Raw genomic sequence first — 13,898 nt, 5'->3', positions numbered from 1 at the left:
CTATTTTTTTATTTATTTATTTATTTATTTTTTCTTTTTAAAGAGTGTTATTTGTGGGTTTTAACGTTTTGGTACTTAAGGAACTTAAAAACAGTCATAATACACGTTTCTCGTAATGTCTTTTTTTACTTCCAAAAGGTAGGGTTCTTTGCAGGTATTTAAGCGTTTTTATACGTAGCAGATCAAAAACACTGAAAATTCATGTTTTTCGTAATGTTATTTTGTTTCTCCATAAAGGGTGTTTTGCATGTATTTTAGCGTTTTGGTATGCAAGAAGCTGAAAAACACTTAAAGACAAGTTCATGGTAAATGTTGGTTTTATTCCCATGTAATGTCATTGCCCTTGTTTTTAGTGCTTTATTGCCTAACACGCTGAAAAACACTCAAAAGACACTTTTCTGGTAATATCATTTTTTTCCCACATAAAGCTAGTTTTGCATGGATTTTGGGGTTTTGGTAACTAAGAATGTGAAAAAAAACACTGAAAATACACTCATTTGGTAAGGTTGTTCTATTTCTCAATTAAGAGTATTATTCATGAATTTCAGCATTTTAGTATCTAAGAAACATCTCCATATACACGAGTTTTTGCTTGTTTTGCCTTCTGGTTCTTGTGAAACTATAAAACACTCACTATAAACGTTTCTCGTAATGTCCTTTTGTTTCCCAATAAAGATTTTACAATAAAACAATAATTTTGTTTTAGATTCCCATACAGAGTGACTTCCATATTATTTATTGTTTTGGTGCCTAACATACTGAAAAACAGGCAAAAGACAGGTTTCAGGTAAAGTCGTTTAATTTCCCTATATAGGTGGTTCTACATGCACTTTAGGGTTTGGTACATAACGGTCTGAAAAAAAGCTAAAATTAACATTTTTGATATTCTTTTTTCACATAATTTCCCTGAATTTTGCCAGAATTTTGGCATCTCGGTACCTATGAAAATCAATAACAAAAAAAAATATTTTTTCATTTATTTATTTATTTTTTCTATATAAAGAGTGTTATTTGTGGGTTTAAGGTTTTTGGTACTTAAGGAACGTAAAAACACTCATAATACTCGTTTCTTGTAATGTCCTTTTGTTTCCTAAAGATAAGGTTCTTTGCATGTAATTAAGCTTTTTTATAGGTAACATGATCAAAACCACTCAAAATATACCTTTTTGGTAAAGTTATTCTATTTCTTCATATTGGTTGGTTTTCATCCGTTTTAGCGTTTTTCTACGTAAAACACAGAAAAGACACGTTTTCAGTAATTTTTTCTTGGTTTCCCATATAGAGTGACTTCAATGTTATTTATCGTTTTGATGCCTAACATGCTGAAAAACACTCAAAAGACAGGTTTCTTGTAAAGTCGTTTAATTTCCCCATATAGGTGCCTTTCCACACACTTTAGGGTTTAGTACATAACATTCCGAGAAAAAAGCTAAAATTAACCTTTTTCATAATATTCTTTTTTCAGGTAATTTTCCTGAATTTTTCCAGAATTTTGACATCTCGGTACCTATGAAGATGAATAAAAAAAATGCTACTTTTTTATTTATTGATTTTTTTTCTCTATAAAGAGTGTTATTTGTGGGTTTTAGCTTTTTGGTACTTAAGGAACTTATAAACACGCATAATACACATTCCTCGTAATGTCCTTTCATTTCCAAACATAGGGTTCTTTGCATGTATTTAAGCGTTTTTATTGGTAACAAGCTCAAAAACACTCAAAACACATGTTTTTGATAATGTTATTCTGTTTTTCCATGAACGGTGTTTAGCATGGGTTTTAGCGGAGCTCAAAAAAACTTAAAGGCAAGTTTGTGGTAAAAGTTGGTTATATTCCCATGTAATGTGATTGCCCTGCTTTTTAGTGTTTTATTGCCTAACACGTTGAAAAACACTAAAAAGACACTTTTCTTGTAATTTCATATTTTTCCACAGTTTCGCATGTAATTTGGAGTTGGACCACTAAGAATATAAAAAAAAAAAAACTCAAAATACACTGATTTCCTAAGATTGTTCCTTTTCTCAATTAAGAGTGTTATTCAAGAGTTTCAGCATTTTAGTATCTAAGAAACATCTCCATATATACGAGTTTTTGCGTTTTTTGCCTCATGGTTCTTGAAAAGTATTAAAACATTCATTATACAATTTTCTTGTAATATCCTTTTGTTTCCCAATATAGACTGCTTTGCATTCATTTTTTGGGTTTTTTGTAGGTAACAAGCTCAAAAACACTAAACTTTTTTGTAATGTTATTCTGTTTCTTCATATTGGTTGGTTTGCATCCGTTTTAGCGTTCTACGCTAAAACTGAAAAGACACGTTTTCAGTAATATTGTTGAAATTGCTGAAAACACCCAAAGACACGTTTCTTGTAAAGTCGTGTAATTTCCCCATATAGGTGGCTTTGCATGCACTTCCGTGTTTCGTACATATTTCCGGAAAAATATAAAATGATTTTTTTTTGTTTTTTTTCACATAATTTCCCTGAATTTTCTCAGAATTTTGGCATCTCGGTACCTATGAATATGAATAACAAAAAAAATCCATTTTTTTATTATTTTTTTTCTCTATAAAAAGTGTTATTTGTGGGTTTTAGATTTTTGGTACTTAAGGAACTTAAAAATACTCATAATACACGATTTTCGTAATGTCCTTTCGTTTCACAAACATAGGGTTCTTTGCATGTATTTAAGCGATTTTATAGGTAACATGATCAAAAACACTCAAAATACATGTTTTTGGTAATGTTATACTTTTTCTCCATAAAGTTTGTTTTGCATGCGTTTAGCGTTTTGGTATGTAAGGAGTTAAAAAACATATAAAGGCAAGTTCTTCGTAAAATCTGTTTTTATTGCAATGTAATGTGATTGTTCTGCTTTTTAGTGTTTTGTTGCATATAACGCTGAAAAACACTAAAAAGACTCTTTTCTGGTAATGTCATTTTTTTCCCACATAAAGCTAGTTTCGCATGTAATTTGTGATTTTGGTAACTAAGAATGTGAAAAACACTCAAAATACACACATTTGGTAAGGTAATTCTGTTTTTCAGTTTTTTTTTGCGTTTTTTGCCTTGAGGTTCTTGTGAAACTATAAAACACTCATTTTACTCGTTTCTTGTAATGTCCTTTTGCTTCCCAATATAGAGTGCTTTCCATCCATTTGCGCTTTTTTTGTAGGTAAAAAGCTTAAAAACACTTTTTGGAAATGTTATTCTATTTATTCATATTTGTTGGTTTGTATCCGTTTTAGCGTTTTTCTACGTAAAACACTGAAAAAACACTTTTTCAGTAGTTTTGTTTTGGATTCACATATTGACTTACTTCCATATTATTTATGATTGTGGTGCCTAACATGCTGAAAACACTGAAAAGACAGGTTTCTGGTAGTCGTTTAATTTCCTTATGTATGTGGCATGCACTTTAGTGTTTGGTACATAAAAATCCGAAAAAAGAGATATAATTATCTTTTAGTGATAATGTTCTTTTTTCCACATAAATTCCCTGAATTTTGGCAGAATTTTGGCATGTTGGTACCTATGAAAATCAATATAAAATAAAAGCTATTTTTTTATTTTTTTATTTTTTTCTCTATAAAGAGTGTTATTTGTGGGTTTTAACGTTTTGGTACTTAGGGAACTTAAAAACAGTCCTAATACACGTTTCTCGTAATGTCCTTTCGTTTCCCAAACATAGGGTTCTTTGCATGTATTTAAGCGTTCTTATAGGAAACTTGATCAATAACACTTAAAACACGTGTTTTTAGTAATGTTATTCTGCTCCTCCATAAAGGATTTTTTTTTGCATGCGTTTTAGCGTTTGGTTTGTAAGGTTTCCAAAACACTTCGTGGCAACTTCTTGGTAAAAGTTGGTTTTATTCCCAGGTAATGTGATTGCCCTGTTTTTTTTTGTGATTCATTGCCTAACACGGTTAAAAACACTCAAAAGACACTTCTGGTAATGTCATTTTTTTTTCCAACATAGTTTTGCGTGCTATTTGGGGTTTTGCTAAGAATGTGAAAAACACTCAAAATACACGCATTTGGTAAGGTTGTTCTGTTTCTCAATTAATATTGTTATTCATGAGTTTCAGCATTTTATTATCTAAGAAAGAGTTTTTGCGTTTTTCCTTGTGGTTCTTATGAACTACAAGTTCTTTTGCTCAAAAGTAATAAGACACTCATTATACACGTTTCTCGTAATGTCCTTTTGTTTCCCAATAGGGAGTGCTTTGCATCCATTTTCGCGTTTTTCTAGGTAACAAGCTTAAAAACACTCAAAATGTACCTTTTTGGTAATGTTATTTTATTTCTTCTTATTGGTTGGTTTGCATCCGTTTTAGCGTTTTTCTACGTAAAACACCGAAAAGACACATTTTCAGTAATTTTGTTTTAGATTCCCATATAGAGTGACTTGCATGTTATTTACCGTTAAGGTGCCTAACAAACTGAAAAACACTATTAAGACAGTTTTCTGGCAAATACGTTTAATTTCCCCATATAGGTGGTTTTGCATGCACTTCAGGGTTTGGTACATAACAGTACGAAAAAAAAAGCTAAAATTAACTTTTTTATAATTGACTCATAATTTCCTGAATTTTGCACAAATTTTGGCATTTCGGTACCTATGAAGATGAAAAAGAAAGAAAAAATATCGTATTTTTTTTTTTATTTATTTTTTTTCTCAATAAAGAGTGTTATTTGTGGCTTTTAGCTTTCTGGTAAATAATGATCTTAAAAACAATCATAATACACGTTTCTCGTAATGTCCTTTCGTTTCCTAAAAATAGAGTTCTTTGTATGTATTTAAGCGTTTTTATTGGTAACATGATCAAAAACACTCAAAATATATGGTTTTGGTAATGTTATTGTCTTTCTCCATAAAGTGTGTTTTGCATGCGTTTTAGCGTTTTGGCATATAAGGAGCTCAAAACACTTAAAAGGCAAGTTCCTGGTAAAAATTGATTTTATTGCGATGTAAAGTGATTCCCCTGCCTTTTAGTGCTTTATTGCCTATCACGCTCAAAAACACTCAAAATACACTTTTCTGGTAAAGTCATTTTTTTCCCACATAAAGCTGGTTTCGCATAAAATTTGGGATTTTGGTAACTAAGAATATGAAAAACACTCAAAATACAAAATACAAGTGTTATTCATGAGTTTCAGAATTTAATATTTAGGAAACTTCTCCATATACACGAGTTTTTGCGTTTTTTGCCTTGTGGTTCTTTTGAACTATAAAACATTCATTATACACTTTTCTCGCAATGTCCCTTTGTTTCCCAATATAAAGTGCTTTGTATCAATTTTCGCGTTTTTTTGTAGGTAACAAGATCAAAAACACTCAAAATATACCTTTTTGGTAATGTTTTTCTACTTCTTGATATTGGTTGGTTTGCATCCGTTTTAGCGTTTTTCTACGTAAAACACTGAGAAGACACGTTTTCAGTAATTTTATTTTGGTTTGCCATATAGAGTCAGTTCCTTATTATTTATCGTTTTGGTGCCTAACATGCTGGAAAAAACTCAAAACGCAGATTTCTGGTAAGGTCGTTTAATTTCTTCATATGGCAAGCTTTGCATGCACTTTAGTGTTTGGTACATAACAATCCGAAAAAAAGCTAATATCAACTTTTTGGATAATATTCTCTTATCATATAATTGCCCTAAATTTTCCCAGAATTTTGGCATCTCGGTACCTTTGAAGGTTAATAACAAAAAAAAAAAGGAAAATCCTTTTATTTTTTTTTTTATTTTTATTTACTTTTTTCTAAATAACGAGTGTTATTTGTAGGATTTAGCTTTTTGGTAGTTAAGGAACTTAAAAACACTCATAATACACGTTTCTCGTAATGTCCTTACGTTTCCCAAACATAAGGTTCTTTGCATGTATTTAAGCGTTTTTATAGATAACATTATCAAAAACACTCAAAATACATGTTTTTGGTAATGTTATTCTGTTTCTCCATAAAATTTGTTTTCCATGCGTTTTAGCGGTTTGCCATGTAAGGAGCTCAAAAACACATATTGGCAAGTTCTTGGTAAAAGTTGGTTTTATTCCCATGTAATGTGATTGCCCTGCTTTTTAGTACTTCATTGCCTAACACGCTCAAAGACAATTAAAAGATACTTCAGGAAATGTCTTTCTTTTCCTTTATAAAGGGTATTGCTAACGGTATTGATTGGGTATTGCTAACGAGGAATATAAAAAACACTCAAAATACAGGCTTTTGCTAAGGTTGTTCTGTTTCTCAATTAAGATTGTTATTCATGAGTTTCAGCATTTTGGTATCTAAGAAACTTCTTTATATACACGAGTTTTTGCGTTTTTCTATGTAAAACACTGAGAAGATAAATTTTCAGTAGTTTTGTTTTGGATTCCCATATAGAGTGAGTTCCTTATTATTTATCATTTTGGTGCCTAACATGCTGAAAAACACTCAAAAGACAGATTTCTGGTAAGGTCGTTTAATTTCCTCAAATAGGAGGCTTTGCATGCACTTTAGGATTTGGTATATAACACTCCGAAAAAAGAGCTAAAATTAACTTTTTTGATACTATTCTTTTGTTCATATAATTTTCCTGAATTTTTCTAGAATTTTGGCAACTCGGTACCTATGAAGATGAAAAAATAATTTCTATTTTTTTTCTAAATAAAGTGTTATTTGTGGGTTTTAGCTTTTTGGTACTTAAGGAACTTAAAAAAAACACTCACAATACATGTTTCTCGTAATATTTAATTTCCTCATAAAGGAGGCTTAGCATGCACTTTAGGGTTTGATATATAACAGTCCAAAAAAAAAGCTAGAATTAATTTTTTTGATAATTTTCTTTTATCATATAATAGCCCGGAATTTTCCCAGAATGTTGTCATCTCGGTACCTATGAAGATGAATAACCAAAAAAAAAATAAATCCTATTTTTTTTTATTTATTTATTTTTTCTAAATAAAGAGTGTTATTTGTGGGTTTTAGCTTTTTGGTACTTAAGGAACTTAAAAACACTCATAATACATATTTCTTGTAATGTCCTTTCGTTTCCCAAACATAAGGTTCTTTGCATGTATTTAAGCGTTTTTATAGATAACATGATCAAAAACACTCAAAATACGTGTTTTTGGTGATGTTATTCTGTTTGTCCATAAAAGGTGTTTTTTTTTCATGCGTTTTAGCGTTTTGGTATGTAATGAGCTCAAAAACACCTTAAAGCAAGTTCTTGGTAAAAGTTGATTTTATTCCCATCTAATGTGATTGCCCTGCATTTTTTTGGTTTATTGCTTAACACAATCAAAAACACTAAAAAGACATTTTCTTGTAATATTATTTTTTTTCCACATAAAGCTAGTTTCGCATGGAATTTGGGGTTTTGGTAACTAAGAATGTGAAAAACACTCAAAATACGGGCATTTAGTAAGGTTGTTCTGTTTCTTAATTTGAAGTGTTATTCATGTGCTTCAGCATTTTGATATGTAAAAACTTCTCTAATACACACATTTGGTAAAGTAGTTCTGTTTGTCAATTAAAAGTGTTATTCATGAGTTTCAGCATTTTGGTATGTAAGAAACTTCTTTATATACACGAGTTTTTGAGTTTTTTGCCTTGTGGTTCTTGTGAAACTACAAAACACTCATTATACACGTTTCTTGTAATGTCTTTTTCTTTCCAAATATTGAGTGCGTTTCATCCATTTTCGCATTTTTTTGTAGGTAACAAGATCAAAAACACATCAAAATATATCTTTTTGGTAATGTTATTCTATTTCTTCATATTGGTTGGTTTGCATCCGTTTTAGCATTTTTCTACGTAAATCACTGAAAAGACACGTTTTCAGTTATATTGCTGAAATTGCTGAAAAAACACTCAAAAGACAGGTTTCTGGAAAAGTCGAGTAATTTCTCCATATAGGTGGCTTTGCATGCACTTCAGGGTTTGGAACATATCTCCGGAAAAAAAGCTAAAATTATTTTTTTTATAATGATTTTTTTTTTTACAAAATTTCCTTGAATTTTTCCCGAATTTTAGTATCTCGGTTTTTTTCTCTATAAAGTGTTATTTGTGAGTTTTAGCTTTTTGGTACTTAAGGAACTTAAAAACACTCATAATACACGATTTTCGTAATGTCCTTTTCTTATACAAACATAGGGTTCTTTACATGTATTTAAGCGTTTTTATAGGTAACATTATCAAAAACACTCAAAATACATATTTTTGGTAATATTATTGTGTTTGTCCATAAAGGGTGTTTTATATGCGTTTTAGCGTTTTGGTATGTAAGGAGTTAAAAAACACTTAAAGGCAAGTTCTTGGTAAAAGTTGGTTTTATTCCCATGTAATGTAATTGTTCTGCTTTTTAGTGCTTTGTTGCATATCACGCTCAAAAACACTGAGAAGACATTTTTCTGGTAATGTCATTTTTTTTCCCACATAAAGCTAGTTTCCCATGTAATTTGGCAATTTCGTAACTGAGAATGTGAAAAACACTCAAAATACACGATTTGGTAGGGTAGTTCTGTTTCTCGATTAAAAGTGTTATTCATGCACTTCATCATTTTGGTATGTAAGAAAATTCTCTATATACACTAATTTTTGCGTTTATTGCCTTGTGGTTTTTGTGAAACTATAAAACACTCATTATACACGTTTCTCGTAATGTTCTTTTGTTTCCAAATATAGAGTGTTTTCAATCCATTTTTGCATTTTTTGTAGGTAACAAGCTTAAAAACACTCAAAATATATCTTTTTGGTACTGTTATTCTATTTCTTCATATTGGTTGGTTCCCATCCGTTTTAGCGTTTTTCTTCGTAAATCTCTGAAAAGATTCGTTTTCAGTAATATTTTTGAAATTGATTTTGGTACAGGTTTATGGTCGTGTAATTTTCCCATATAGGTGGCTTTGCATGCACTTTAGGGTTTGGTACATAACTCCGGAAAAAGGAAAAATTATTTTTTTTATAATTCTTTTTTCTTTACCTAATTTTCCTGAATTTTGCCAGAATTTTGGCATCTTGGTACCTATGAAGATGAATAAGAGAAAAAAAAAAATTAGTATTCATTGATTTTATTTATTTTTTTTCTGTATAAAGAGTGTTATTTGTGTGTTTTAGCTTTTTGGTGCTTAAGGAACCTAAACACTCTCGTAATACACAATTTTCGTAATATCCTTTCGTTTCACAAATATAGGGTTCTTTGCATGTATTTAAGCGTTTTTATAGGTAACATGATCAAAAACACTTAAAATTCATGTTTTTGGTAATGTTATTTTGTTTTTCCATAAAGGGTGTTTTGCATGCGTTTTAGCGTTTTGTTATGTAAGGAGTTAAAAACACTTAAAGGCATATTTTTGGTTAAAGTTGGTTTTATTCCCATGTAATGTAATTGTTCTGCTTTTTAGTGCTTTGTTGCATATCACGCTCTAAAACACTCAAAAGACACTTTTCTGGTAATGTCATTTTTTCTCACATAAAACTAGTTTCGCTTGTAATTTCGGATTTTCGTAACTATGAATGTGAAAAACACTCAAAATACTCACATTTGGTAAGATAGTTCTGTTTCTCAATTAAAAGTCTTATTCATGAGTTTCAACATTTTGGAATGTAAGAAACTTCTTTATTTACACGACTTTTTGCGTTTTTTGCTTTGTGGTTCTTGTGAAACTATAAAACACTCATTATACACGTTTCTCGTAATGTCCTTTTTCTTCCTAATATAGAGTGCTTTCCATCCATTTTTGCGTTTTTTGTAGGTAAGAATTTAAAAAAACACTCAAAATATACATTTTTGGTAATTTTATTCTATTTCTTCAATTTGGTTAGTTTGCATCCGTTTTAGCGTTTTCTACGTAAAACACCGAAAAGACACGTTTTCAGTAATTTTGTTTTGGATTCCCATATAGATTGACTTCCCTGGGTTTTATCGTGTTGGTTGCTAACATGCTGAAAAACACTCAGAAGACAGTTTTCTGGCAAAGACGTTTAATTTCCCCATATAGGTAGCTTTGCATGCACTATAGGGGTTTGGTACATAACAGTCCGAAAAAAAAAGCTAAATTTAACTTTTTTGATATTGTTCTTGTTTCATATAATTTCCTGAACTTGCCCGAATTTTGACACCTCGTTACCTGTGAAGATGAAAAAGAATGAAAAAAAATATCGTATTTTTTATTTATTTATTTATTTTTCTCAATAAAGACAGTAATTTGTGGCTTTTAGCTTTTTCGTACTTAATGAACTTAAAAACACTTTTAATACACGTTTCTCGTAATGTCCTTTCGTTTCCCAAAAATAGGGTTCTTTGCATGTATTTAAAGCGTTTTTTATTGGTAACATGATCAAAAACACTCAAAATACATGTTTTTGGTAATATTATTCTGTTTCACCATGAAGTGTATTTTGCATGCATTTTAGTGTTTTGGTATATAAGGAGCTCAAATGCACTTAAAGGCAAGTTCTTGTTAAAAATTGGTTTTATTCCAATGTAATGTGATTGCCCTGCTTTTTAGTGCTTTACTACCTAACACGCTCAAAAACACTCAAAAAACATTTTTCTGGTAATGTCATTTTTTTTCCCACATAAAGCTTGTTTCGCATGCAATTTGGGGTTTTGGTAACTAAGGATGTGAAAAGCACTAAAAATCCACGCAGTTAGTAAGATTGTTCTGTTTCTCAATTAAGAGTGTTGTTTCAGAGTTTCAGCATTTTGGAATGTAAGAAACTTCTCTATATGCACGAGCTTTTGCGTTTTTTGCCTTGTAGTTCTTGTGAAACTATAAAACACTCGTTATACACGTTTTTCGTAATGTCCTTTTGCTTCCCAATATAGTGTGCTTTCCACAAAATTAAAAAATGGATGTAAAATTTTCCCAATAGGTTGTTTTTCATATACTTTATGGTTTGGTACATAACTCCGAAAAAAAGCTATAATTAACTTTTTTGATAATTTTCTTTTTTTCACATATTTTTTCTGAATTTTGGCAGAATGTCGGCATCTTGGTACCTATGAACATCAATAACAAAAAAAATAAAAATGAAATTTATTTTTTTATTTTTTTTCTCTATAAAGAGTGTTATTTGTTGGTTTTAACGTTTTGGTACTTAAGGAACTTAAAAACATTCATAATACACATTTCTCGTAATGTCCTTTCGTTTCCCAAATATATGGATCTTTGCATGCATTTAAGCGTTTTTATAGGTAATATGATAAAAAAAAAAACACTCAAAAACACTTGTTTTTGGTAATGTTATTCTGCTTCTCTATAAAGGAGTGTTTTGTATGCGTTTTAGCGGTTTGGTATGTAAGGAGCTGAAAAACACTTAAAGGCAAGTTTTTGGTAAAAGTTGGTTTTATTCCAATGTAATATGATTGCCCTGCTTTTTAGTGCTTTATTGCCTAACACGCTCAAAAACACTCAAAAGACACTTCTGGTAATATAAAATTTTTCCCACATAAAGCTAGTATCGCATGCTATATGGGGTTTTGCTAATGTGAAAAAAAAACCCCTCAAAATACACGCATTTTTGCGTGTATTTTGTTCTGTTTCTGAATTAAGATTGTTATTCATGATTTTCAGCATTTTGGTATCTAAGAAACTTCTTTATATACACGAGTTTTTGCGTTTTTTGCCTTGTGGTTCTTGTGAACCACAAGTTCTTTTGCCCGAAAATAATAAGACACTCATTATACACGTTTCTCGTAATGTCCTTTTCTTTCCCAATAGGGAGTGCTTTGCATCCATTTTCGCGTTTTTTGTAGGTAACAAGCTCAAAAACACTCAAAATATACCTTTTTGGTAATGTTATTCTATTTCTTCATATTGGTTGATTTCCATCCGTTTAAGCGTTTTTCTACGTAGAACACCGAAAAGAGACGTTTTCAGTAATTTTTTTTTTATTCCCAAAGAATATTGACAGAATTTTTGCATCTTAGTACCTATGAAGATGAATAACAAAAAAAAAAAAAAATTATTTTATTTTTTTCTTTATAGAGTGTTATTAGTGGATTTTAGCTTTTTTTGGTACTTGAGGAACTTAAAAACACTCAGAATACACGTTTCTCGTAAAGTCCTTTCGTTTCCCGAACATAAGGTTCTTTGAATGTTTGGTTCTTTGAATCGTTTTTATAAATAACATGATAAAAAACACTCAAAATACATGTTTTTGGTAATGTTATTCTGTTTCTCCATAAAGGGTGTTTTACATGCGTTTTAGCGTTTTGGTATGTAAGGAGTTAAAAACACTTAAAGGCAAGTTCTTCATAAAAGTTGGTTTTATTCCTATATAATGTGATTATTCTGCTTTTTAGTGCTTTGTTGCATATCACGCTCAAAAACACTCAAAAGACACTTTTCTGATTGTCATTTTTTTCCCACATAAAGCTAGTTTCGCATGTAATTTTGTGATTTTCGTTACTAAGAATGTGAAAAACACTCAAAATACACACATTTGGTAAGGTAGTTCTGTTTCTCAATTAAAAAAGTTATTCATGAGTTTTAGCATTTTATTATGTAAGAAACTTCTCTATATACACGGATTTTTGCGTTTTTGTCTTGTAGTTCTTGTGAAACTATATAACAATCATTATACACGTTTCTCTAAATGTCCTTTTGCTTCCCAATATAGAGTGCTTTTATATCCATTTTCGCGTTTTTTGTAGGTAAAAAGCTCAAAAACACTTTTTGGTAATGTTATTCTATTTCTTCATATTCGTTGCTTTGTATACGTTTTAGCGTTTTTTCTACGTAAAACACTGAAAAGACACGTTTTCAGTAATTTTGTTTTGGATTCACATATTGACTGACTTCCACATTATATATCGGTTTGGTGCCTAACATGCTGAAAACACTGAAAAGACAGGTTTCTGATAAAGGCGTTTAATTTCCTCATATAGGTGGCTTTGCATACACTTTAGGGTTTGGTAAATAACAATCCGAAAAAAAAGCTATAATTAGCTTTTTTGATAATGTTCTTTTTTCCACATAAATTCCCTGAATTTTGGCAGAATTTTAGCATCTCGGTACTTATGAAAATCAATACAAAAAAAAAAATAAAATAAATAAATAAAAAAAATTTTCTCTTTAAAGAGTGTTATTTGTGGGTTTTAACGTTTTGGTACTTAAGGAACTTAAAAAACAGTCATAATTCACGTGTTTCGAAATGTCCTTTCGTTTCCGAAAGATAGGGTTCTTTGCATGTATTTAAGCGATTTTATAGGTAACATGATTAAAAACACTTAAAACACATGTTTTTTGTAATGTTTTTCTGCTTCTCCATAAAGTAGTGTTTTGCATGCGTTTTAGCGTTTTGGTATGTAAGGAGCTCAAAAACACATAATGACAAGTTCTGGGTCAAAGTTGGTTTTATTCCCATATAATGTGATTGCCCTGCTTTTTAGTGCTTTATTGCTTAACACGCTCGAAAACACTCAAAAGACACTTCTGGTAATGTCATTTTTTCTCATATAAAACTAGTTTCGCATTTTATTTGGGATTTTGCTAAGAATGTGAAAAACACTTAAAATACACGCTTTTAGTAAGGTTGTTCTGTTTCTCAATTAAGATTGTTATTCATAAGTTTCAGCATTTTGGTATCTAAGAAACTTTTTTTATATACACGAGTTTTTACGTTTTTTGCCTTGTGATTCTTGTGAACCACAAGTTCTTTTGGTCGAAAATAATAAGACACACGTTTCTCGTAATGTCCTTTTGTTTTCCAATAAGGAGTGCTTTGCATCCATTTTCACCTTTTTTGTAGGTGACAAGCTCAAAAACACTCAAAATATAGCTTTTTTGGTAATGTTATTCTTTTTTTTTCATATTGGTTGGTTTGCATCCGTTTTAGCGTTTTTCTACGTAAAACACAGAAAAAGACACGTTTTCTGTAATTTTATTTTTGATTCCCATATAGAGTGACTTC

This window comes from Scylla paramamosain, chromosome 4 (genome assembly GCF_035594125.1).
Source record: "Scylla paramamosain isolate STU-SP2022 chromosome 4, ASM3559412v1, whole genome shotgun sequence".
Lineage (NCBI taxonomy): Eukaryota > Metazoa > Arthropoda > Malacostraca > Decapoda > Portunidae > Scylla > Scylla paramamosain.
This window is presented reverse-complemented; position numbering follows the sequence as displayed.